The 24,968-nt window shown below is 54.8% G+C and overlaps 1 protein-coding gene across 1 annotated transcript in view; it reads left to right on the top strand.

The window, feature by feature from the left end:
• The first annotated feature begins 14,135 nt into the window (after nt 1–14,135).
• The window catches only part of ZNF787 (zinc finger protein 787), a 32,598-nt gene continuing 21,765 nt past the window's right edge, over nt 14,136–24,968 (top strand). Inside the window, exon 1 of the mRNA XM_025367422.1 lies at nt 14,136–14,335. The gene's annotated coding sequence lies outside the window, so the exon portion shown is untranslated. The remainder of the gene's footprint in view (nt 14,336–24,968) is intronic.

Raw genomic sequence — 24,968 nt, 5'->3', positions numbered from 1 at the left:
AAAAAAAAAAAAAAAAAAAAAAAAAAAAATACAAAAAAATTAGCCGGACGTGGTGGCACACGCCTATAATCCTAGCTACGCAGGAGGCTGAGGCGGGAGAATCACTTGAACCTGGGAGCCAGAGGTTGTGGTGAGCTGAGATGGCGCCATTGCACTCCAGCCTGGGCAACAAGAGTGAAACTCCATCTAAAAAAAGAAATGCAGAATCTCGGTCTCTGCCTCAGACTGGATCAGAAACTCTAGCAGGGGGCCCAGCGATTTACTTGAACAAGGCCTCCAGGGGATACCTCCTGCCTGCACTCTAGAAAGTCGCGGCTTCCTGCACTCTAGAGTAGTCCCAAGGTGCTTGGGAGGATTCATGAGTTAATACATGCAAAGCACTCAGAAGGCTACCTGGCAGGGAGTAAGAATTCAGTAAACATTCGCTATTCTTACTTAACCTCCAGTGGAGTCACTAATAAAAGCAAGCCCAACTCAAATGCAAAGTTGACTCTTCCCTCCCTCCCCACATCCATGTAACAAAAACAGCTTGTTTCACCACAGGCTATTGTCTGCTCAGCATCTGTTCGCTTCAGACAAACTGGACACCTATGATGAGACAGATGAGATGTTGTACGGGCGCAAAGGATACGAGGGTGGACAGAGTACACAGAGTCAGTGTCCAGCCAGAGTTTTGGGCCTAGCACAGTGGGTGAGGGCAAGGCTTCAAACCCACCCAACATGCCCCAGCCGAGAGACCCTGGGGATCTCAGCTCATCAGCGTCTTCACTTGAATGGAGGTCATAACTCACTCAGAGAGTTGGGATTGGGGCTGGGGGTGGTGAATAAGGGCCCAAGGGCCCAATAAGGAGCGGGTCCTTTTTTTTAGCTATTTTTTTTTTTTTTGAGACAGAATCTCGCTCTGTCACCCAGGCTGGAGTGCAGTGGTGCGATCTTGGCTCACTGCAACCTCTGCCTCCTGGGTTCAAGCAATTCTCCTGCCTCAGCCTCCCAAGTAGCTGGGATTACAGGCACGCGCCACCACGCCCGGCTAATTTTTTTTTTGTATTTTTATCAGAGACGGGATTTCACCATGTTGGCCAGGCTGGCCTCGAACTCCTGATCTCAAGTGATCCGCCCACCTCAGCCTCCCAAAGTGCTGGGATTACCAGCGTAAGCCACCGCGCCCGACCAGGAGCAGGTCCTTATTGATATAAGACAATCATGCTGTGCTCCTTCTCCTTGCCAGCCATTGGTTGACACTCAGGTATGTGACACTATTCTGGCCAATGAAACCTGAAGGCAGATTTGCTGGGGCCACTGCTGGGAAAGGTTTTTCCCAACTCTTAAGCAACAGATAAATTGGAAGAAACAGTTTTCCTGGAGCCCTGCCCTGTCTGCAGGTGACACTTCAAGCTGGGGCAGCCACCTGGGTACCATGAGGGCTGGTAGTGGGAGCTGCTCACTTAGGATGGAAGGGAGGGGAGACGGAGGAACCTGATTCTTCATGGCATGGTTTGGCAGCTGAATTTTAACCAACCCTGGCTGGACCTGCCCTATCTCCAGGCTTCTCTTGGTATGAAGTAAAAAGTCCCCTCAAGCCATTCTGAGTCAAGTCTGTTGAAGCCAAAAGTGACAGCAAGTCACATATATCCAGGGCCAGCTTCATGGGATGCAACCTGTGTGGTTGCAGGGTGCCCTGCACTTGGTTGAATGCCCAGCTGTGGCCATCTTCACATTTTTTTTCTTTTTTTTTTGAGACAGAGTCTCGCTCTGTCACCCAGGCAGGAGTGCAGTGGCGCGATCGCGGCTCACTGCAAACTCCGCCTCCCGGGTTCACACCATTCTCCTGCCTCAGCCCGAGTAGCTGGGACTACAGGCGCCCGCCACCACGCCCAGCTGATTTTTTTTTATTTTTAGTAGAGACGGGGTTTCACCGTGTTACCCAGGATGGTCTCGATCTCCTGGCCTTGTGATCCTCCTGCCTCAGCCTCCCAAAGTGCTGGGATTACAAGCGTGAGCCACCGTGTCTGGCCTGACATTTTATTTATTTATTTATTTTTTTAAGAAATAAGGTCTTACTGGGCGTGGTGGCTCACACCTGTAATCCCAGCACTTTGGGAGGCCGAGGTGGGAGGATCACGAGGTCAGGGGATCGAGACCATCCTGGCTAACACGATGAAACCCCATCTCTACTAAAAATACAAAAAATTAGCCGGGTGTGGTGGCGGGCCCCTGTAGTTCCAGTTACTCGGGAGGCTGAGGCAGGATAATGGCGTGAATCCGGGAGGCAGAGCTTGCAGTGAGCCGAGATCCGGCCATTGCATTCCAGCCTGGGAGACAGAGCGAGACTCCATCACAAAAAAAAAAGGAAAAAAAAAGAAAGAAGGTCTCACCAACTTCTGGCCTCATGAGATCCTCCTGCCTCAGCCTCCTGAGTAGCTGGGATTACAGCTACCACACCCAGCTTGACATTCTTAATCTATTTTTTTTTTTAATACAGGGCTCTGCATTTTAATTTTGCCCTGGGTCCTGTTTACATAAATATCACCTTGATAATCTGTGCAATATTGGCACACCATCGTTTAGGACAGGGCCTAATGCATGGTTAAGTGGGCCATAAATATTGGTGAGGAATGAAATGAAGGGACGACTTCCGGGAAATGTCCTTCCTCCACTTCTTCATCTGGTAACATCGTATAATCCTCTGTGATCAGATGTCCCCTCCTCCAGGAAGCCTTCCCAGACCACCCCCACACCTGTAAGCCTGGACCAAGTGCCTCATTGGCGCTTCCGCAGAGCCCCCTCTTTCTCCATTTCATATACTATTTTTGGGTGACTGCTCCGCCCACCTCACACTGAGCGACTCAGCAACAGAGACCAACCCTCCTTGCCTGCTGTACCCAGCTGCTGGCTTGGGGCCTGCCTGTGAACGAGTAAATAAGAGTGAAGGCAAGTGGTTCTTACCCTGCTTCCCAGGCCTGAGGGCGAGAATTCCTCTGACAGCAAATTTAGCTCATACCTTCCAGCTTCTCGGCTCCTTTGTAGCTCTGCTATAATTATTGCCCCAAATAATAATTAAGGTTTTTCTCTTTGTGTGGTGCTTTGAAGCAGTAAGATCCCCCAGGGCAGGGATGGGGTTTGGTTCATCTCTGGAGGCTCAGGTTGTGTTTATGGGTGAGTGGATGATGGATGCCTGAGTGAGCATGTGAGGGGGAGAACCAGCAGAAGGGGAGCGGGGATCGCGTACAGATGTCAGTCTGTGTCTGGCAGTGTGGGCTCCCAAGGGGCTGGATCTGAACCTGAGTCATCTTTGGCTCCCCAGGCCCCAGGAAATGTTTGAGAAAAGATAATGAAATTAATGAACGAATTGCTTAATGATGGATCACACTGCCCATTATCTGATCTCCCCCTCATGCTCAGCTGGCAAGGCAGCAGATCTCATCAGAGGATCACCCCATTTTACAGTTGGGATAATCGAGGCTCAGTGGAGCAGGTGACACAGCAAGAGACCCGGGTTTTAAGGCCAGCGGCAGGTGTCCTGAGCCTCTGTCACAGATGAGGAAGCTGAGGCTCAAGAAGGGCATTCTGGCCGGGCGCGGTGGCTCACGTCTGTCATCCCAGCACTTTGGGAGGCCGAGGTGGGTGGATCACCTGAGGTCAGGAGTTCGAGACCAGTCTGGCCAACATGGTGAGACCGCATCTCCACTAAAAATACAAAAATTAGCCAGGCGTGGTGGCGGGCACCTGTAATCCCGGCTACTTGGGAGGCTGAGGCAGGAGAATCACTTGAACCTGGGAGGCGGAGGTTGCAGTGAGCCAAGATCACACCACTGGACTCCAGCCTGGGCAACAGTGCCAGACTCTATCTCAAAAAAAAAAAAAAAGAAAAGAAAAAGAAAAAAAAAAAGGCATTCTGAGGTCCCCGCCCAGCTGAGGCAGCAGGTTTTCCACCGGCCAGATACATCCTCTTCTTTAGACGTTCAGAGAGTGAGCAGGGCCTCCAGGAGGAGGGAGTCAAGCCGACCTTACCCTCACTGCCAAGGCAGAGAAGAATTCCTTGGAAATTCTTTCCAATTGTATCTCGCAGTGTCTGGCCAGAGTGAAGGCGGCTTCTCTGAGGTTGATACTGCGGCTTCCGTCTCGCCCCCACTTCCACCCCTTTACTCTCCGGTTGGAGATTGAAGGTGCATCTCCCAGGCCTCCGGAGAGCTAGAGTTCCGGGCTGAATTGGGCTTTGTTAATTAAGTGCATCGAGTAAGACGCGGAAAGCCGATCAAGGGCCAAAAGAACCACTGGCAGTCAGTGAGGTTTATTTATCTTGGTTCAGCAAGGGAGGACGCATTCCAGGGGATCACTGTACAAGGAGTCAGAAGAGGCCTTTCAGAGCGTTAGGGCTTGCGCTAGAGGGCTCTGCCAGGGGTTGGGGGAAGTGGGGAGCAGTTCTAATGAAGGCTTAAGAAGCAGGGCAATGCACTGATTGGATTCCTCCATAATTTTTCTTTCCTTTTTTTTGAGACAGTCTCGCTCTGTCGCCCAGGCTGGAGTGCAGTGATGCGATCTTGGCTCACTGCAACCTCCGCCTCCCAGGTTCAAGGGATTCTCATGCCTCAGCCTCCCGAGTAGCTGGAATTATAGACACAGGCCGCCATGCCCCCAGCTAATTTTTGTATGTTTAGTAGAGACAGGGTTTCGCAACGTTGGCCAAGCTGGTCTCGAACTCCTGGCCCCATGTGATCCATCTGCCTCGGCCTCCCATAAGGGCTGGGATTACAGGCGTGAGTCACTGCACCCGGCTTCAAATTTTTTTTCTAAGTACAGAGATAGGGTCTCGTTATGTTGCCCAGGCTGATCTTGAACTCCCTGCCTCAAGGGATCCTCCCGCTTCAGCCTCCCACGTGGCTGGGATTACAGGTTTGAGCCACCATGCCCAGCTCTTCTCTTTAATTTTTGCCCTGAAGGCAGGAAGATAGCGCAGGGTTGCGTTTTCAAGGGTAAGGAAGCGGCAGTAAAGAATGGGATGTTGTCAGAGGAAGGAAAGTGTTGAATTTTTGCTGTTGTGGTGTGACTCTTTGTACAGAATACAATTTTTTTTTTTTTGAGACCAAGTCTCGTTTTGTTGCCCAGGCTGGAGTGCAGTGGCACAATCTCGGCTCACCGCAACCTCCACCTCCTAGGTTCAAGCAATTCTCTGTGTCAACCTCCTGAGTAGCTGGGATGACAGGTGCTCGCCACCATGCCCAGCTAATTTTTTTGTATTTTTTTAGTAGAGATGGGGCTTCACCATCTTGGCCAGGCTGGTCTTGAATGGCTGACCTCGTGATCCATCCACCTCGGCCTCCCAAAGTGCTGGGATTACAGGCATGAGCCACCACACCTGGCTCGGCCCGTATTTTCTTAAAATGGTTTTTTTGTTGTTTCATTTGTCGAGAATCCCAAACAAACATGAAAATAACTGTCTTGCATAAATATAAAATATGGACTGCTGTATTAAGTGGTCTTTTCCCAGTGCCAGTTACTCTCGGACATTGAGGATCTCTTGTGCTATTTCTGGCCATTCCACAGAGGTTTGGAGGGGCCCAAAGCCTCTCTCTCTCTCCTCACCACACTGCACAACCTTCAGGAGACAGGGCTGAGAATTATGGCCCAGGCTGTCTGACCTTCACAGACTGGTGCCACTTCTCCAAGCAGCCCCTTTGGGTAGGTAGGCAGGGGTCTGTAAGATCTAACCAGCAACCTCGGCCGGGCGTGGTGGCTCATGCCTGTAATCCCAACACTTTGGGAGGCTGAGGCGGGTGGATCACGAGGTCAGGAGATCGAGACCATTCTGGCTAACACGGTGAAACCTCGTCTCTACTAAAAAATACAAAAAATTAGCCGGGCGTGGTGGCAGGCGCCTGTAGTCCCAACTACTCGGGAGGCTGAGGCAGGAGAATGGTGTGAACCCGGGAGGCGGAGGTTGCAGTGAGCCGAGATCATGCCACTGCACTCTAGCCTGGGGGACAGAGTGAGACTCCATCTCAAAAAATGAAATGAAATAAAATAAAATAAAATAAAATACATAACCAGCAACCTCAGACATTTTACTGTGTGCAATAATGTCAGGAAAAACTGCTCCGGATAAATAAACTCCTGCAGCAACAAGAAGAAAACAGGTGGAAGCGTTCCTCAAAACCGCTTGGAATTTACACTGAACTTTTATAGCACTGGGAACAATCCACCACCTGGAGAGAAAGTTTAACAGGTTTTACGATTTATTTAAGAGCTCTCGTTAATTTTTTCATGTTGTCATTACCACAGAAGGATTCGCTTGAAATGAACTGAAGCCTAAAGGGTCATACTATATTTTTCTTATTACATGAAAATAAGCTTTATAGTTAAGGAGGTCTTTGGGTGTTTGGTTTGGTCAATTTTTTTCTCCTTGGCATCACAAGTTTTAGAGGACAGGCCGAGTGCGGTGGCTCACGCCTATAATCCCAGCACTTTGGGAGGCCAAGGCAGGCGGAGTATGAGCTCAGGAGTTCGAGACCAGCCTGGCCATCATGTTGAAATCCCGTCTCTACTAAAAGTACAAAAATTAGCTGGGTGTGGTGGCAGGCGCCTATAATCCCAGCTACTTGGGAGGCTGAGGCAGGAGAATGGCCTGAAACTGGGAGGGGGACGTTGCGGTGAGCCGAGATCACACCACTGCACTCCAGCCTGGGGGAAAGAGCGAAACTCAGTCTCCAAAAAAAAAAAAAAAAAAAAGTTTTAAAGGACAAAGTGCAATGGATGGACAATTCAATTTAAATTGAGGATTTATTCTTTAACAAATGTATTTAGAAATGCATTTCAATGAGATAAACATTTGATGATGATGATGATGATTTTTGAAACACGGTCTTGCTCTGTCACCAAGGCTGGAGTGCACTGGCACCATCATGGCTCACTGCACCCTCAACCTCCTGGGCTAAAGTAATCCTCCTGTCTCAGCTTCCTGAATAGCTGGGACCACAGGCTTGCGCTACCACACCTAGTTTTTTTTTTTGTAGAGACGGAGTCTTTCTATGTTGCCTAGGCTGGTATCCAACTCATGGCCTCAAGTGATCCTCCTGCCCTGGCCTCCCAAAGTGCTGGGATTACAGATGTGAGCCACCACGCCCAGCCAACATGTCATTCTTTTTTTTTTTTTTTTTTTTTAATTCTTTTTTTTTTTGAGACGGAGTCTCGCTCTGTCACCCAGGCTGGAGTGCAGTGGCCGGATCTCGGCTCACAGCAAGCTCCGCCTCCCGGGTTCACGCCATTCTCCTGCCTCAGCCTCCCGAGTAGCTGGGACTACAGGCGCTCGCCACCTCGCCCGGCTAGTTTTTTGTACTTTTTAGTAGAGACGGGGTTTCACCGTGTTAGCCAGGATGGTCTGAATCTCCTGACCTTGTGATCCGCCCGTCTCGGCCTCCCAAAGTGCTGGGATTACAGGCTTGAGCCACCGCGCCCGGCCATCCAACATGCCATTCTTAGAGAAGAAATGCATATTTATGCATTCGTATATCCTCTTGGAAGCATGTACACACATTTACATATGTGTCTTTCTTCCATTTCCAGCACCTACTCTATGAGATGGACTTGAGGGTTAAATGCCATATGGTAAGTGAAGCTGGAGAAATTTGGGTTATCTTATTAATTCTCTGGACAGTGGTGAACACAGCATGAGGGAATGCCTGTGGCTACCTGGACCCTTCCTCCAGACCCCCTATTTTGGCTGTGGGCACCCACCCTTGTCTGTAGTCACTGCACCCAGGCTGTCCTGGAAAGAGAATACGCCACCCCTTCCGTCCTCTCCTTCCACGTGGTTTACCGGAGCTGGTTCCGCCCTGCTCCAGGAGTGGACATGTGACTTGGGACTGGCCAATCAGAACCTCCACCCCTGCCCAGCCCCTGTGATTGGTTCAGGTGAGCCAATCAGATTCACGGAAACAATAGAAGGGTGGGGCAGTGAGGGCAGCCTCGGCCCTGCAGTGGCCTTTATCCCCCCACGCTGGAGGGGTAGAAACCGAACAGGTCCGTGGAGCCCAGATAGCGGGCCAGGCCTGGGGCCCTGCGCTCCCGGATCCAACCAACCACGCCCCAAGGTGTCCAGCTTCAGCTTCTGGTGTTCGTTGCTGCTGTTTGTTTTTAGTTACCCGAGCCAATAAAGTTTTCTTTCTCCTTTTTAAACCTCCAGTCCGTTTGAGCTGCATTTGTCTCACGCAACCTGAAACGTGCCACCGCTGCAATCATCACGTCCCACATCCTGCCATCCAGGAGGTTTCCCAGAGCCCCACTCAGCACGTCTCTGTCCCATCGGTGTGCATGGGGCACAGGCCGGAATGGTTGGTCTGAGGCAGGGTCGCTCTGTTTCCTCAAAGCCCCGCCCTCTGCGCCCCAGTCACAACAGCTGGCACACGGAGGAGGTGTGCGAATCTGGGAAGATGGGTGAAGAACGTCATAGGAGGCGACCACAAGGTTCTCCACATAGGCTCGCCATATTTAGCAAATTAAAATACAGGATGCATTTAACATGCAACGTTCAGTTGCATTTATTTCAAATAAACAACAGATGTATATATGCATCCTATATATATAGATTGGATAAGTACTGGGACTTTTTTTTTTTTTTAATTATTTTTTTGAGACAGAGACTTGCTCTGTAGCTCAGGCTGGAGTACAGATCTTGGCTCATTGCAACCTCCCCCTCCCGGGTTTAAGCAATTCTCCTGCCTCAGCCTCCCGAGTAGCTGGGATTACAGGCCTGGGCCATCACACGTGGCTAATTTCTGTATTTTTAGTAGAGACAGGATTTCGCTGTGTTGGCCAGGCTAGTCTCGAACTCCTGACCTCATGTGAGCTGCCAGCCTCGAACTCCCAAAGTGCTGGGATTACAGGAGTGAGCCACTGTGCCCAGCCAGTATTGGGACATTTTTAGACTAAAAAATTACTCATCTTTGATCTGGAGTTCACATTTGACTGGGCGTCCTGGCGTCTGCCTGGCATCAATACTTGTCAGACTTTCCCACGGCTAAGAATCCCTTGATCATTGGGTTAAAATGCAGATTCTGACTCTGTAGGTTTGAAGTAGGGCCTGGGATTCTGCATTTCTCACGGGTCTGTGGGTGCTGTCAGTGCCGCCTGCCGGGGCCCAACTATGTTTGCGAGCAGAGATGAAGATCGAGCACAGTCATCTAAGCAAAGCACCCAGCAGTGTGTCTGGTACATGATGAAAACTCAAGAAGTGTTTGTTCCTTATCATGGCAAGGAGGATCATTTGAAAAGTGAGATCGTGTGTGTTTTTCTGTGTATCGGGGACTTAGAAGCAACTGTAACAGCTGCAAACTCTTCCTCTCCAATCTGCCAGCTGCAGCTGTTCCTGTCACTCGGCCTAGGGCCACACCCTCAGGAGGAAACCATGAGGAAAACTAAAGCGCTCCCCAGCAGGAGCTGCTGCCTGTGCCCCTGCACCAGGGACCTCTGACCTTCCATATCACTACAGAGATGTGTGGCTATTCCTGTCTCCCACCACTCATTCAACATAGATGGAGGCCTGTGTTGCCCAGGGTGCTGGGGGGGGAGACTCGGGGCTCTTTTGGTTACAAGTGGCAGGAACCCAAAACGGGACTTTCCTGGAAGAAGTATAGACTCACTCACTCAAAGGAAGGAAGAGTGGAACGTCCAGCCCTCAGGAAGGTTAGGCAGAGTGAAAGCACCTGAGCCTAGGGCCTGGGTACTGAACTCAGCTGGGACATTGTCTCCCTCCAACTCTCACCTCTCTGTGAGGCTTCATTTTCTCCTCCTGCAGACTGGCTTCCTCCACACGGTGGGAAACAAGAGTGCCTTGAGCGTTCCAGCCTCTCACATCCCCGCATCTATGCCAGAGAGGCAGACTCTCCAAAGACAAGGATCCAGAGAAAGCCAGTGATGGGTCAACTTGGGTGAGATGATGCTGTTAGAGCCATTTGTGATTCTCTCCGTGCTTGCCGCTCCCCCTCCCCAATTTTATTCAGTCTTGAGGCTTTAAATTCCATCTAGATGCTGATACATCCCTGAAAGTGGGTTTTACCATTTTTACTGCCCAGCATCTGAAAACTCTGTATTAGGGAAGGGTGAAGCTGCTGTAATAAACCCACACGTTGTAATGGCACATCACATTAGAAGGGTGCTTCTTTTTTCTCTAAACACATTTCAAATTGTAGCTACCTATAACATAAAATTAAACATCTTAACTATTTTTGTGTGTGTGTTGGGGGGACGGAATTTCACTCTTATTGCCCAGGCTGGAGTGCAGTGACCTGATCTCGGCTCACTGCAACCTCGGCCTTCTGGGTGCAAGTGATTCTCCTGCCTCAGCCTCCCGAGTAGCTGGGATTACAGGCGTGCACCACCACGCCCGGCTACCTTTTCTATTTTCAGTAGAACAGGGTTTCACCATGTTGGCCAGACTGGTCTCGACCTCCTGACCTCAGCCAGGAAGCTAATTTTTGTATTTTTAGTAGAAACAGGGTTTTACCATGTTGGCCAGACTGGTCTTGACCTCCTGACTTCAACCAGGAGGACTCGGCCTCCCAAACTGCAGGGATTACAGGCATGAGCCACCGCGCCTGGCTACGTCTTAACTATTTTTAACTGTGCAGTTCAGTAGTGTTAAACCTATTGACATCTTGTGCACCCATCACCCCCATCCATTTCCAGAACTCTTTTCATCTTGCAAAACCGAAACTCTGTCTCCAATAAACACTAACATCCCATTACCCTCCCCCTGGCCCCTGGCAACCCCCATTCTACTTCCTGTCTCTAAGAATTTGACTTCTCTAGGTCCCTCATATAAGTGGAATCATAAAGTATGTGTTCTTGTGTGACTGGCTTGTTTCTCTTAGCATAATGTCCTCAAGGTTCATCCATGTTGTAGCGTGTGTCAGAATTTTCTTTTTAAGGCTACAAAATATTCCATTGTATTTATTTATTTTTATTTTTATTTTTTGAGACGGAGTCTGGCTCTGTTGCCCAGGTTGGAGTGCAGTGGCACGATCTCGGCTCAATGCAGCCTGCGCCTCCAGGTTCAAGTGATTCTCCTGCCTCAGCCTCCCCGAGTAGCTAGGATTATAGGCGCCCACCACCATGCCTGGCTAATTTTTGTATTTTTAGCAGAGACAGGATTTCACCGTGTTGGCCAGGCTGGTCTTAAACTCTTGACCTCAGGTGATTCGACCGCCTTGCCCTCCCGAAGTGCTGGGCTTACGGGCCTGAGCCACCGCACCTGGTCTATTCCATTGCATTTATGTGCCACATTTTGTTTATCTGCTCGTCTGACAACGGACACTCAGTTGCTTCCGCCTCTCGGCTATTGTGAATGCTGCTGCTGTGAGCACTGGGTGTACAAGTTAGATGTGTATTTCTTGATCATGTAGCAATCTGGGATAGGTGTTAGGTGACAGGATATGGTTCCACAAGGTGGTCATTCAGGGACCCAGGTTTCTTGGGGGCTCCCCTCTTTCTTTAGGACCTTGAAAGAGCAGGAAGCAGGCATACATGTTTCTTTCTTTTTTTTTTTGAGACAGAGTCTCACTCTTTCGCCCTGGCTGGAGTGCAGGAGTGCGATCTCGGCTCACTGCAACCTCTGCCTCCTGGGTTCAAGCAATTCTCTTGCCTCAGCCTCTGGAGTAGCTGGGATTACAGGCACCCACCATGCCAGGCTAATTTCTGTACTTTTAGTAGAGATGGTGTTTCGCCATGTTGGCCAGGCTGGTCTCGAACTCCTGGCCTCAGCTGATCTGCCCGTCTCGGCCCCCAAAGTGCTGGGATTACAGGCGTGAGCCACCGCGCCCGGCCAACATACATGTTTCTTAAGAGCATTGGCCCGGAAGAGACCTGCATTGCTTCCATCCCATCCCATTGGTGAGAACCAATCACAAGGCCACACTTAGATGCCAAGAGGAGTGGAGAACAGAATCCAGGGACGGGAAGCAGCATCCCAGGAGTGACTTTGTACTGCAGAAGGGAAGAACAGATGTTGATTGTGCATTAGCCATGTCTGCTGCAACCCATCCCATGTTTGGGAAACATCCCGGTATTGGTTGGGTTGTCTTAAGGGAGAGACTCAGAATTACCAGTGGTTTCAGTGAGTTCGAAGGTGATTTCTCTCACGTAAAATCTCACCTGGCACGGAGCCTCTTTCACGAAGCCATCCAGTGTCTAGCTGGCTCCTTGGGTCTTGTTTCTCCTCCATCCTCAGTGTTGGCTTCCATCTGGTGTGCCAATGTAGCTGTTCCAGATCTCGCCGTTAAGTTGTTAATTTGGCCACCGAAGAAGGGGAATGGGCTGGAGAGGGAGAAGGCTGTCCCTACCAACAACCGGGTCCCTGCAGGACACCCACTTAATGATCTGATTCAGAGGAGCACAAGCACGTGACTTTTCTTATAAACAGGTTTCCTCGTGTAGAGTTCGTACCCTTAATAATTTGTTTCTATTGCTATTATAATAGCACTTCCCTCTCTTCTTTTTTTTTTTTTGAGATGGAGTCCCATTCTGTCACCCAGGCAGGAGTGTAGTGGCGTGATCTCAGCTCACTGCAACCTTTGCCTCCCAGGTTCAAGCCATTCTCCTGCCCCAGCCTCCTGAGTAGCTGGGTTTACAGGTGTCCGCCACCACGCCCAGCTAATTTTTGTACTTTCAGTAGAGATGGGGTTTCACCATGTTGGCCAGGTTGGTCTTGAACTCCTGACCTTCTGACGTCCGCCTCTGCCTCCCAAAGCGTCGAGATTACAGGCATCAGCCACCACGCCTGGCCACACTGCCTTCTGTTCTAAGATATATTTAAAAATTTACCTTTGTGATATTTCTGAAAGAGGAACACAGACATCCTCCTATTGACACACACACTTAACACAGCACTGTTCCCCCCACCCCATGGAAAGGTGCTATTAAATCAATAATGCACTTCTTATGATTGATGCTGACTGAGATTTGAGGGTATACAGTGGCCACAGCAATAGACTTATATATAACACTGCTAATAAGTAACAATAACCACTATCATTTTTGTGAGCTTACTATGATCCAGGTATTGAACTAAGCAGCTCTTACACATATTACCTCCCAGGTTATCTTGTTTTTTCCCATTCCACAGATGATACACTGAGGCTGAGAAAGGTGTTATTCCACAAGTGAATTATAGCTTCCTATCTTTCTGACTCCCAGTAAGGATGATAATAAAACAATTAAAAACGATAAGTCATCTGCCACTTAGGTGAGAGTCAGCCAAGTACAGAACAGGGGAGGGACCAGAAGGACCAGCCTGCAAGGACACTACGGTTTGGACAATTATTTTAAAATATGTGTTTTTTGCAAGAATACTAACAGAAACAGTTAACACCCAGTGCGTGCTTACTAGGGGCCTACCTAGCGCAGGGGAAGTAGCGTATTCTCAGGGCTGTAACAGGAGGCAGTGTGTACACTCAAGGGTTAAATACACGAATTTGGAGCCAAGTTCCACGGGTTCGGGCCCAGGTTCTGGCATTCCGGGTGTGTGACTTTTGGTAGGTGATTTGATCCCTCACCTGCAACATGGGGATAGGACCTATCATGAGGCTCTAGTTAGGACTAGGACCTAGAGCGTGTGAAGCACTTGGAGACGCACAGTGTATTTTTATTACTCCAGAAAGGAGGAAACTGAGGCTATGGCACCTGAAGCGCGGCACTCTCTGTCCAGTAACTAAGGAACCCGGTGCCGCAGGGGGCGGAGCCCTTTGAGCATCAGGACTCGGGCCACTGGGAGAAGCCGCGGCAAAGAAGGGGTTACCATGATAGAGATGGCAGGAGGACCCGGGGTGGCACGAGCGTCCCTCTACGCCACTTCACTCTCTCCCCACGGCGGGCGCGGGGAGCCGGCCGCGCAGGCGCGAGGAGCCCGGGTTGGGGGCGGGGGGCGCCGCCCTAGACGCCCGGAAGTCTCCGCCTAACGGGCCCAGCCCGCACCTCCTGTCCGGGAAGGGGGCGGGGCCGAAGCCCCTCGGCGCGGGGCGCCATAGAGCATGGACGGAGGACCTGCGTCCTAGACACTTCCGGAAGTGGCTCCCTCAGGCGCCCGCCCGGCACCATAGAGCTGGGGGCTGCGGCCGGGGTAGCGGGCTCGCCTTCCTAGAGCGGCGAGGACAGGGTGGCGGCCCGGGGGGAGGGAGCAGGGAGAAGGGGGGAGCGGCGCGGGCGGAAGCGGCCGGGAAGGTCACTTCCGGCCTGGGCGCCCGTCCCCCTGACCCCAGGGTCTGAGTCGCCGCTGCCGCCGCTGCCACCATCCGCGAGGCAGGAGAGAGGAGGAGGAGTGCGGCGCGGCGGCCCCGGGACCAAGGAGGTGAGGGGCGGGGGCGGGTGCCGTGCGCTGGGGGCCAGGGGGGCGCGCGCTTCGGGAAGCTGGACTTGGGCTGGGGGTGGGTGGGGAGACGGGAGGGCTGGCGCGACTGGGCGGGGGGCGGGGGGGGGCGCGGCTGGGGGGGGGGGGGTGGGGGGGGGGGGGGGGGGGGGGAGACGGGAGGGCTAGCGCGACTGGGCGGCGGGCGCGCGTGCGCGCTGCTGGGGGGGCGTGAGTGGGCGCGCGGCCGGGGTGACGCGGGCGGGGGGAGTGCGCGTGCGCGCCGAAGGGCGGTGGGAGGGGACGCGCGCCCGGGCGGCCCGCGGGCAGCGAGCGGGGCTGGAGGGGGGCGCGCGTGCACGGGGCCGGGGCGCGCGAGTGCGCGTGGCGGGGGCGGGAGCCGGGGCCTCGGTGGGGGTCCCTCTCCTGCGGGCCCTCGGGGATGAGGCCGCTGTCCGGTCCCCCTCGAAGTTCTAACTCCGCCGGTCGTGGCCGGAAGTGGTGGCGACTCCAGGGGGAAGTTGAGGCCCAGGTGGGGGAAGGGGCCGCGCGGGCCGGGCTGGCCTGGCCGGATACTGCGGCCCCGAGGGCACGGTCTCAGCCCTCGGCCCCCCCAGCCCTTCCTTCCCCTTTTCGAGTCAGTCTGGGTCCCGTTGCTGCCCCGGGCGGGCTGTGCGTGGCCTTTGATCCGGCGGGTAATTACGAGGATTGTGGCCGGCAGGAGGCCCATTCATTCGCCCTTGCGCGGCAGGCGGGGAGGAAGCGCGTCCCCAGGGGGGAAGTGACTGGGCCAAGGTCAGCCACCGCGTGGCTCACAGGGCAGGGCGAAGGCGGGGTCTGGACCCGGTGGCGATTCCTGAGGCCTCCCTCCCCCATGCCGAGTGGTTCAGAGTGGAGCCCCGCCCCCCGACACCCCACCCCGACCTCCAGTCCAGGGAGCTGACCCCAATTCATGTGGATGAGTGCCCCTGGGACCTGCAGAGTCGGACAGAAAAGTGACCCACAGACACAGAAGGCACGAGTGAGTTGAGGCAGAAGCTTTTTCAGTGCTAGGCCCTGCGCCGTGCACTAGGCAGGGAGCAGGGAGATGAACGAGGGCCTGGAGTCTGAGTGGAAGGCAGAGACTGAGACCCCGGCGACAGAGTCGCCACCCAGGGTGATCAGACCCCTAATCCAGAGGTCTGGGGACTCTGGGAGCCAGGGAAGGCATCTTGACCTAGCCTGGTCCGGGGATGGTCAGGGCTTTAGGGAAGGAATGACTTGGTCTGCTTTTTGCGGTTACCTGGTCCCAGGCCCCCATGTTGGGCAGTGCTTAGGAACCGTCTGGGGATCCGATTGGCCCCAGCGCCGGGAAGCACAGTTGCGTTGATCCTGGCTTAGCTCCTCTGTAAGACTGTAAGCCTCTTTGGCTAAACGCTGCTGACATTCACCTGCCTGCCTCTGCGCAGTCCCTGTGGTCCTCCGGCCACGGCCCCAGAGGACATCCAGATCAGATTCCTGCTTGCTTATCTCACGTCTTATCCATCCATCCAGGCTTCAGCAAAGCTGAGGGATGGGAAGGGCTCGTCACCCAGCCTGGCCCCTCACTGGTGCCCTGCCAGAGTGCATGCAGGAATTGGGTTGTATTCCCCAAGAGCTCTGGGACCAGGCAGGCCTGGGTTCAAGTCCCAGCCCCACCATTCACTTTTGTGGCCTTAGACGAGTAACTTCAGTGCCTTACTTTCCACCGGGACAGAGTGGAAGTGGTAATAATAGTATTGACCTCAGCGGGAAGGCTCTTAATGCTTGCGTTTTAGAGCCAGCGCAGACCTCAACAGATGGGTGTAAAGTAGATGGAAAGGGTTCTGGAGCCAGGCGTTCCTGGGCCCTGGCCTTGGCACTGTCTCTTGCACTTCTGTGACCTTGGACATGTCACTTCCCTTTTCCCAGGTTCAATTTCCCTTCAGTTGCCTAAAAAGGAGAGCAAGTTCATAATTCCCTGAGTAAACGTAATCCATCCAGGCGACGGCACAGGCCAGGCCCTGTGCTGGGCATGAGGTCACGCATGGTCTTGGCACAGCACTGTCCTGTGAGGGCCCAGACGAGGTGCCTGGCCCAGCGTGGGTGAAGAGAGGGATCTCACGTCCCCCTCTATGCAGGCGCAAGGTAGAGTGGTGCTGTGTGCTGGGCAGCCTGGCAGGAACCGTACAGTCCCTGTGCCAGAGCAGCTGAGACCCATTCGAACTGGGGAGAGGGGTGGGGAGATTTGTCAGAGTGGTCCTGGGAGCTCTGACCTTGAGGGAGGAGTGTGTGGTGGAGGGGAGGTTGTGTGTCTTGAAAGATAAAGAGGTGGGATTGGCTATCAGAAGTCTGTTACTTAAGGGAGGATGACAGTGGGCTCTGGGCAGAGAATGGCAGGGGTCACAGCTCAAGGCCACCCACAACTGCCTGGCCGCCTGGGAGGTCTTTTGTTACTAGGTCTACACAGCTCTCAGGATACCCATCCTCAGACATGTCTCACAGGCCTTTCCGAACCTCGTTCATGCATCCTCTGGTGCATCCTGAGGCCCTCAGCCTAGTGAGGACTGTGCCAGGCGCTGGGGCCTCTGTGGTGTGAGAAACTGCAGATTCGACAACACTTGCTGGTGCACACTTTGCAGGAACCTGGCCTCGTGCCTGGTCCTCACAGTCCTAAATTCTCAAGGCTCTGGGATGGAGGTGGTCACCCCCATTTTAGGGGGATGGGATGGAGGCTCGGGTTGGAGGCTCTGGTTGGCACTTGGCCCAAGGCCCCCAGCAGCTTCAGAACCCAAGTCTATGTGTGATTCCAGAGCCCAGACCCTTGACCGTCATGACCGCCCCCTTCCGCCCCCAGGTTGGGGTCTGGGGGGACAAAGGCTGTTCCGAAGTCCTCTAGGTGTTAGTTGTTGGCTTGGAGACGCTGGACTCCCTGCCCAATGGGGTGTACTGTCCATGAGGACTCCTACATGCAGGGCTGCTGGCTGGTTCAGGGGACCCCAGCATAGTAGGAGAAGCAGAAGTGGCTCGGAAGTTGAGTGCTGAGATCCATGCAACCCCCAGGGAGGCCTCACTCACCCAGCATCAGGGAGAGCAAGGGAGGTGTGGAGTTCGAGCAGTCACACCACCAGTGTCAGTGGCCCTGTCCCAGGAGCCCAGAGCTGTCACCTTACAGCTGCGGAGAAACCAGCTGAAGCTCTGAGCCCAGGTGGGACGGCCCAGGGCCCGTGTGTTCCTGCAGGGGACCTGGCAACCTGGGGCTGTCCTTGGTGAAGTTTTCCTGGTTCTGTCTCTGCCTTGGCCTGAGCCTTCTCCCTTTGGGCTCATAGAGTATGGACGTCTCTCTTGTGCTAAATGGGGGTCCCATCTGGCCCCCCTGTTTCGAGGCCTCCGTGGTGCCAGGCCTTGCAGTGGATAACGCTGGCATCAGAAGTTGTCCTGGCCTCAGCCCAGGGTCTGGCCGGTCAGAGCCATGGATTCCTGAGGCTGCTGTGCATGGGGTCCTTGCTGGAAACAGCCCCGCCCTCAAGTGCACAGTCTGCTGGATGCACTGTGGGGCTGACGGGGACCTGTGGTAGGTGTCGCAGAGGTGAGTAAGACACGGATCCCCTTGGGGGACACAGGACCATCCTCAGTGGTGGACGTTAAAGGGAACAAATGCCAGTGTCCAAGAGTTAGAAGGAAACAAGCTGCCTTTGGCAGCCTGCCGACTCAGGTGTGACTCCAGCTTCCTATGCCGTGGCTCTGTGACGTTGCTCCCAGCCACTCCGCCTGTCGAAGCCTCGCTGTGGCTGTGTGACGTTGCTCCCAGCCACTCTGCCTGTTGAAGCCTCGCCGTGGCTGTGTGACATTGTCTTAGCCACTCCGTTTGTTGAAGCCTCGCCGTGGCTGTGTGACATTGTCCTAGCCACTCCATTTGTCGAAGCCTCGCCGTGGCTGTGTGACATTGTCCTAGCCACTCCGTTTGTCGAAGCCTCGCCGTGGCTGTGTGACATTGCTCCAGCCACTCGCCTTGTGGAAGCCTCAGTTTCCTTGTCTGTACAACAAGGACCCCAGTGATAGGCCACGTTTACTGGGCGCCCCGTGGCTTTTGGGTGAGCACTTGGCGCACACATCTCATTTTATCAGGAGGGACGGGTAGCCCAAGCACCTGGCCCAGGCCATGCGGCTCGTTCCTGGTGGGGCCAGATCACACCCGGGCCTGCCCAGGGCGGTTGTCCCCTTGCCCCTGCGCTGGCCTCATGGCCTCGAACTGTCTCTCCCTGATGGCGGGGCCCAGGATCAGAGCTTATGTGCTTAGGGCACCCTGCACCCAGGACCTGGGATTTAATCCATGCTTGATGAGTGTGATCTTTTGTCATTGGATGAGAGAGGATGGAGCTGAGGGAAGGGAGCAGTCTGGGAAAGCTTCCTGGGGGAGGTGCTGTCGATGCTGAGCCTTGGCAGATGGGCCAAGCAGATGTACACAGAGAGGGCAGGTGAGATGGGAGGAAGGGGCTGTGCAAAGGCCCGGGGGGAGAATCCACACCGTCTGGTGCAAAGGCCCGGGGAGGGGAGGCGCAGAGGGAGGATCCACACCGTCTGGTGCAAAGGCCCTGGGGGGAGAATCCACACCTCTGGAAAATGGCCAGCCTGCCCTGTTGGCCCAACAGAGGAGTCACAGAATGTAAGGTGGTCCACGGGTGTGGTTTTGTGTGTGTGTGTTTTTTTTTTTTTTTTCCATATAAAGGCTTTGTTTTTAATGTTTTATATGTATAAATTTTAAGAGATAGGGTCTTGCCGTGTTTGCCCAGGCTGGTCTCAAACTCCTGGGCTTAATTGATCCTGCCTCCTCAGCCACTTAAGTAGTGACCAGGGGCTTTATTTATTTATTTATTTTTTTGAGACGGAGTCTTGCTCCATGGCCCAGGCTGGAGTGCAGTGGCGCGATCTCGGCTCACTCCAAGCTCCGCCTCCTGGGTTCCCGCCATTCTCCCGCCTCAGCCTCCCCAGTAGCTGGGACTACAGGCGCCCGCCACCTCGCCCAGCTAATTTTTTGTATGTTTTAGTAGAGACGGGGTTTCACCGTGTTAGCCAGGATGGTCTCGATCTCCTGACGTCCTGATCCACCCTCCTCGGCCTCCCAAAGTGCAGGGATTACAGGCATGAGCCACCGTGCCCGGCCTGGGGCTTTATTTTTTTTTAGAGCAGTTTTAGGTTTGCAACAAATTTGAGAGGAAGGTGCAGAGATTTCCCGTATCCCCCCCGCACCCCGCCACAGCCTCCCCCATTATCAACTCCCACTCCAGAGCAGGCGTTTTGTGACAGTGGATGAAGCTACACGGACATCTGATTGTCACCCAGAGTCCATAGTGTACTTTGTAGGTGTGTGGGGCTTTTGGCCAGAAGACTGTTTCGTTTTATACAATTCTCAGTAACTCGGCTGCCCTAAGACCCAGAAGCCTTTGCATAAGGATCTGAAGATGTGCAAGGCACCAAGTCCTGCTGGCTGTGCCCCGCGGTCCCCACAATACACTGCAGTCCCCACAACACACCGCAGTCCCCACAACACACCGCACCCTGACAGTAGACAAAGTCCCCACAACACACCACGGTCCCCACAACACACCGCACCCTGACAGTAGACGCAGTCCCTCTCTCTCACCCCCTCGGAAAGTTGAGCGTGGTGACTGGAGCCGTGAGCTGTCTCTGCCGAGGCTGTGCTGGTTCCCCCAAGGAATCCGGCTCTGACAAGGAGGGTGTGGGTGGTGCGGGTGGGAGACCTGCGGGAAGCCTCTGGGAGGCTGCCGCACAAGTCCAGGTGTGAAGTAGCTGGAAAAGAAGAGAGCAGCGACCATCCTGGCTAACACGGTGAAACCCCGTCTCCAGGCAAAACATTAGCCGGGTGAGGTGGCGGACGCCTGTAGTCCCAGTTACTCGGGAGGCTGAGGCAGGAGAATGCTGTGAACCTGGGAGGCGGAGCTTCCAGTGAGCTGAGATCGCGCCACTGCACTCCAGCCTGGGCGACAGAGCGAGACTCCGTCTCAAAAAAAAAAAAAAAAAAATAGAGCAGTGAAATCGATGCACCGTGGCCAGCGTCGAGAGGAGAGGAGAGGGAGAGGGGCCCAGAGCAGGGGACGGCTCACCTCTGCGTCCTGAGCAGGGGACGGCTCACCTCTGCATCCTTCACCCCGCCTGAGGGACGTGCAGGCTGTGCTGCAGGAGAATGTGACGTGCCAAAACCGGCTGAGACGAGAGGGAAGGTATCCGCAGACCAGTCACCGTAGAATGAACAGGAAAGGGTCCGTGGGGCTTTCCCCACCACCCTCAGGGAGGGCAGGCCTGGGATCTCAGTGGTGTCACAGAGATGTCCCGGGGCTGAGGAAATGAGGGCCTGATGCGGAATCCCTCGTAGACATCACCCCACCTAGCCTGGAGATCCAGGGGGAGGTGCAGGAGGGAACAAGAATGAGGTTTTCAGGCCAAGAGTGAGGGGTGAAGTGGCCACAGAAAAGGGCAGTGAAGGAGCTGGTGGAGGAGTGGAGGTGTTGGCGCTGTGGGCGTCTCGAGCCGGGAGCAGAGCAGGAAGGCGAGCAGGAGAGGGCTCTGCAGTGGGGCCGGGTGGCGGTGCTGGTTCTGGAAGCAGCCATGGGCACCGGGGCAGCAGGTGCTGGGTACCCCTGGCACCTGCCCTCAGGGAGCGTTGTGCCCAGGAGCAGATGCAGAGCCCCAGGAAGGAAATACCAGAAGTGATATCACCATGCTCGTCACGTGGTGACAGAAGGTGCTGACCGGCCAGGAAGTCAGCCCTGCCGTGGGAAAGGTGGGGTGTGGGCCTCAGGGAAAAGCTGACATTTGAGCAGACCCTTGAAAGGTGAGACCGAGCCAGGCAGGTGGAGGAGTGAGCCCAGCCCCTCAGAGAGAGATCAGGCTTGGCCGGGGCAGGTGGAGGAGTGAGCACGGCCCCTCAGAGAGAAAGAACAGGCCTGGCCAGGGCAGGTGGAGGAGTGGGGCCGATCCCTCAGGGAGCAAGACCAGGCCTGGCCAGCCAGATGGAGGAGTGGGGCCGGTCCCTCGGGGAGAAAGACCAGGCCTGGCCGGGCCTGAGCCTGTCGGTGAGTCAGGAGCAGCCAGTGCACAGCGAAGATCCAGGCCAGCTGGAAGGAGGGGGCTTGCAGAGGTGCTGGAGCCAGATTGGGCCCTGTGGTGCCTGGGGAGGAACCTGGATTTTGGATTGAGGGGCAGCAGGCATGTGCAGTGGTGGCAGTTTGGACAAGGAGGTGATGAACTGAGTTGCTTTTTGTCGATGAGAACAGTTTACAGAGTACAATTCTCCCTTTTAAAGTGCACAGTTCAGCACCTGTAATCCCAGCTACTTGGGAGGCAGAGGCAGGAGAATCCCTTGAACCCAGGAGGCGAAGGTTGCAGTGAGCGGAGATCGTGCAGTTGCACTCCAGCCTGGGCGAGAGAGTGAGACTCTGTTTCAATAAATAAATACAAAATGAAGTATACAGTTCAGCGGTTTTTAGTGTATTCACTGATTTATGCAGCCATCACCACAGTCAATTTTAGAACCGTTCTTCATCCCTAAAGAAATGCAATGCGTCTTCAGCCGTCCCTCCCTCCCTCCCTCCCTCCCTCCCTCTCTGCGTCCAGGTTCCTGGGAAGTCCTGATCTGCTTTCTTTCCCGGGGTGTGCCTCTTGTGGGCAGGTGTATAAATAGAATCACGCGCTGTTCTGCATCAGGCGTGTTTCACCACACGTGCCGTGTTTGAGGGTCATCCCTGTCGCGGCTGAACTTCACGCCTAGTTATGGCTGAGTCGAGTTCCGTTACGGTCATGGATGGACCACAATTAGTTCATCCATATGGACATCTGGGTCGTCTCTACATTTTGGCGGTTATACCTAATGCTTCTGTGAACGTTTGTGTGCCGACGTTTGCATGGACAGTTGTATGTTTTCTCTTGGGTTTATGCTTAGGAGTGGACCTGCTGGTTCTTACAGGAGTTCTTGGCTTAACCTTTTGAGGAACTGCCAGATGTTTCCCATGGCGGCCCCACCTGTGGTGCCCTGGCACCAGCAGTGGAGGGCTCCCCGCTTCTCCTGGTCGTCACCAGCACTTGTTTTCTGAGGCCGGCACAGTGGGTGTGAGGTGCTGGCTCCCTGTGGGTTTGGTCTGCCTCTCCCAGACGGCTCATGAGGACATCCTTGCTCGTGCCTGTCAGATATTTGTCTTTCTTCGTTGGAGGAATGCCTGCTCAGATGCTTTGCCCAGGTTCTAATTGGGTTGTTTGAACTGAGTGACTTTGGGAAGATGAGTTGGTGTGTGGTGTGGGGAGGGCACTTCCAAGAGGCAGGGTGGGAGCCAGGATCATGGTGGGAGGGAGCGAAAGCCCTAAGTGGGGGAATGGGGAGAAGAGAGAGAGGGTGGACGGCTGGGAGAGAGGAAAGGGCCGCAGCCCTCCGTGATGGAGGGGTTGGGGTCGGGGGGGGGATGGCTGGTCTGGGCACCCCCGGGCTCCTCCCCTGGTCCGCAAAGGCAGGGCCACATGGGGTGCACGGTGGCTCTGAAGAGGCTGTGGAGTCAGGCTGAGAAGGGGTCACAGGATTTGGTGAAAAGTCAGGGAGGGTGTTTGTTAGCCGAGTGGTTACAGGATGACTGTCGGGGAAGGAAAGGAGGTGGCTGCTCCAGGCCGCAAGTAGACGGGAAGGAATAAGAGACTGAGGCGAGGGAGAAAGCGGGTGGGTGCCAGAGAAGTTTCTGGGCAGGGAGGGCCGTGGACGGCCAGGAGTTGCTGCTTCCGAGAGCGCAGGGGAGGAGGAGGTGAGATTGGCAGCAGAAGAAAGGGGATAATTGGCAGGCAGGCCTCCAAAGGGGTGGGCGGGACTTCATAACAACAATAATAACAATCATTTGTGCTAATTGGATCTCTCGAGGGCCGGGGGCGAGGGGAAGGCACCCCTGCCCGTGCTGCAGGTGCTTCCTCTCTGGAGCGGAGGTCAGAGCCAGGTGAGTGAGCACCAGCAGGGCCTGGGAGAGCTGAGACCCCGGCTGAGAAACAGAGGCGGGCAGGGAGGCCGGGACCCTCGTTTCAGAAGATGTGAAATTCCCAGCCTTCTGGTAGATCCCTTGAATAGCCCAGGGTTTTCTTGAGAGCAAGTGGGGGGCCTTCTCCTAGGCAGCTGGCCTGGACCCTGAGAGCTGGGTCAGGAGCTGCCTCAGGCCCCCGCAGCTCCTGGTGCCCCCACCTCTCCCATCGCTCCCCTCTGAGGATGAGGGTCCCATGCTCGCGCCATGAGGTCCTGGGGGTAGGGCCTGATAGCAGGGGCTGAGAGCATGCCTGGAGGGACAGGAGAGGAAGAGAACTGGGGAGCATTGAGTGAACATCCGTCTTAACCCTGATGAGTCCTCAGAAGCCTCCACTCAGTCCCTACACAGGCACCTGCCCTTCCCGTCCCTGCTTTGCAGAGGAGGCAGCTAAGGCTCAGCCATTTCTGAGGGTGGCAGAGCCGGTGATGACACCAGGGACTGGCACCGCGGCTGCCCGTTGCTCACAGGGGCACAGCACTGTCACCCAGACTGTTTGTTTCACATCTCTCTGGTAGGTGTGGGCCGCTCCCTCTCCTCAGAGAGGAAGTTGGGATGCGAGCAGTGTGGGCCCCGTCCCAGGTCGCCACGGTGCGGCCTTCCTTCCCGCCTCCCTCTTAGAAGAGCCTCCGGACCCTGAGCTCTGGCCCCTCGCCGCTTACCCCTCCTCTGCTGCCCCCAGCCCCTCTGGCTGTGGAATTTGTGGACCCTTATGCAAAAAGGCAGGAAGAAAGCGTCTTCCTTTCCTGGAGGTCTCTGGGTCGGCCAGGGTGTTTTGTGTTTGGCATTTCACCCACAGGTGAGTGCAGAGCCCCCCAAGCCCAGGCTGTGAGCCCCCAGCACTGAGCCCTTGTGCTCTTGGACCCCACTTACAAAACACAGGTCAAAGGTGAAGTGACCAGGAATTCCAGGGCAGCAGCTGCTGAGCACAGAGCCCCGGGCTGGGCCTCTGTCCCAGCTGCCCAGGCCGTGCCCCAGGTCCCTGCCTGCCCCTCCCTCCTGGCGCCATTCCAGGTGCTCATCCCCTCTGCTGCGGCTCCGTGGCCCAGCCGTGGCCTGGAAAGTGTGCCCCACACCCTGGCACCCTCATTCCTTTACGTCGGGGTCAGCAAACTTTCTCTGCAGTGGGCCAGATAGTAAATACTTTAGGCTTTGTGAACCAAGAGGGGAAATGAAGGCTACTCTCGATGTAGGTGTATGGCTGTCTGTTTGAAGTGTGACCATTGGAACTTGTAAAAGGCATTAGTATCTGGAGGGCAGTTTAAGGGCCAGCGCCCCCCACGCAGGGTCAGCCCCTCCACGTCTGTAGGCTGCCTCACCTCCGCCCCCCGTCCAGCTATCACCATGGCAGGACTCATGCCATGTGCCTAGGGCTGCAGTGCCCGTTCTGGGCAGCGCGGGCCTGGCTGGCAGCAGATCCCTGCTGAGTGAGAGGTGATCTCTGCTGGCCTCTGGGCGGGCCACTGCGCGGTGGAGAGGAGGGGTGTGGCGGGCGCACTCTCCCACCTCCCCCATGCACAGCCTGGTCAAGGCCTTGGCCCTGCAGGAAGCTGGCCTGAGGTGGAGGCCAG

This window comes from Theropithecus gelada, chromosome 19, assembly GCF_003255815.1.
Source record: "Theropithecus gelada isolate Dixy chromosome 19, Tgel_1.0, whole genome shotgun sequence".
Lineage (NCBI taxonomy): Eukaryota > Metazoa > Chordata > Mammalia > Primates > Cercopithecidae > Theropithecus > Theropithecus gelada.
The sequence above is the reverse complement of the archived record's forward strand: the minus strand, read 5'-3'. Positions and strand labels throughout refer to the sequence as shown.